Below are 1094 nucleotides of genomic sequence, written 5' to 3' on the forward strand. Positions count from 1 at the left end.
AGGGCTAATCTCTTCTTCTAATTACAGATAAGGGAGTTAAGAGCGAAGATTAGGATAATAATTTTATATGTAAACCTATTATTAGGGAGTCCAGTTACATACATACACATGTAGGTTAGCTTAGAAATTAGATATTAACTTCACTTAATTTTATTAATTTTGCTGATTTAATTTTTTTTATTCATTTTTCATTCGTTTAGTACATAAAATTATCGGAATGATTGATAAAATATGGTACTTATATATACTTGTGAATTAAGGGCGTCAAAATATCTTGAAAACACTGCATCAATTACTGTTTTTGAGCTTATAGTTTGAACATTTCTATTTGTATATATTCCTAAATTTAGCTTTTCTTTTAGGAATATAATCTGTGGTCCTGCTTCATCTGTCGCTAGGTTTACGTTAAAGTCATGAATACAAACAACATACCATGTTTTGTTTGCAAAATGGGAAGCCTATTTCATTTGTTCGGCATTTCCTCTTACTCTCGTCTTCTCTTTGTGCAATCTGGTATTAGCCCTGATCCAGTACTCAATGAACTTACAGGTTTTTACACGAACTTGTAGGAAGTTACAGGAAAATAGATCTCGTACTCCAAAATCATGTAAATGAGAGAGAGGGCCAACAAGTTTTGGGATAGTAGATAAAATGTTTCGCTTTGTGACAGCATTTGATGTCAACGCAGGCAGAATGGTGTAAGAAAATTTATCTGTGTGTGCGTTCCATTGTACACAAAGAGTTTTGGTTGTGGAAGCACTCTCAAATTTCAAAAGGTTGAAGGCGAAAAGATCCTCCTTTGAAAATTTGTCTAAAATGGCCAGATGATCGGCCGTTAGTTTCTTGAGTATGAGACCAGCTGAAAGGTCCTTCATTTCATCCAAAGCTCAAATTAAACTACGACTACCATGCCAATCCTCCAATTTTAAAATCTCGGGCATGGGTGGAAGTGTTGTTCAAACCTTAAATAAGTTGTGCTCCCTAGTCTTTCTCTCGGCCGATTTGACAACAATAATAAAAGCACAAGCCATCGTGCTTCCCCAGTTGACTAAACTGCTACCAAAATTCCAACCAACTCACGAGCAACGAGAAAA

The sequence above is a fragment of the Rhagoletis pomonella genome, unplaced genomic scaffold (assembly GCF_013731165.1).
Source record: "Rhagoletis pomonella isolate Grant_MI unplaced genomic scaffold, Rhpom_1.0 Rhpom_scaffold_00001, whole genome shotgun sequence".
Taxonomy (NCBI): domain Eukaryota; kingdom Metazoa; phylum Arthropoda; class Insecta; order Diptera; family Tephritidae; genus Rhagoletis; species Rhagoletis pomonella.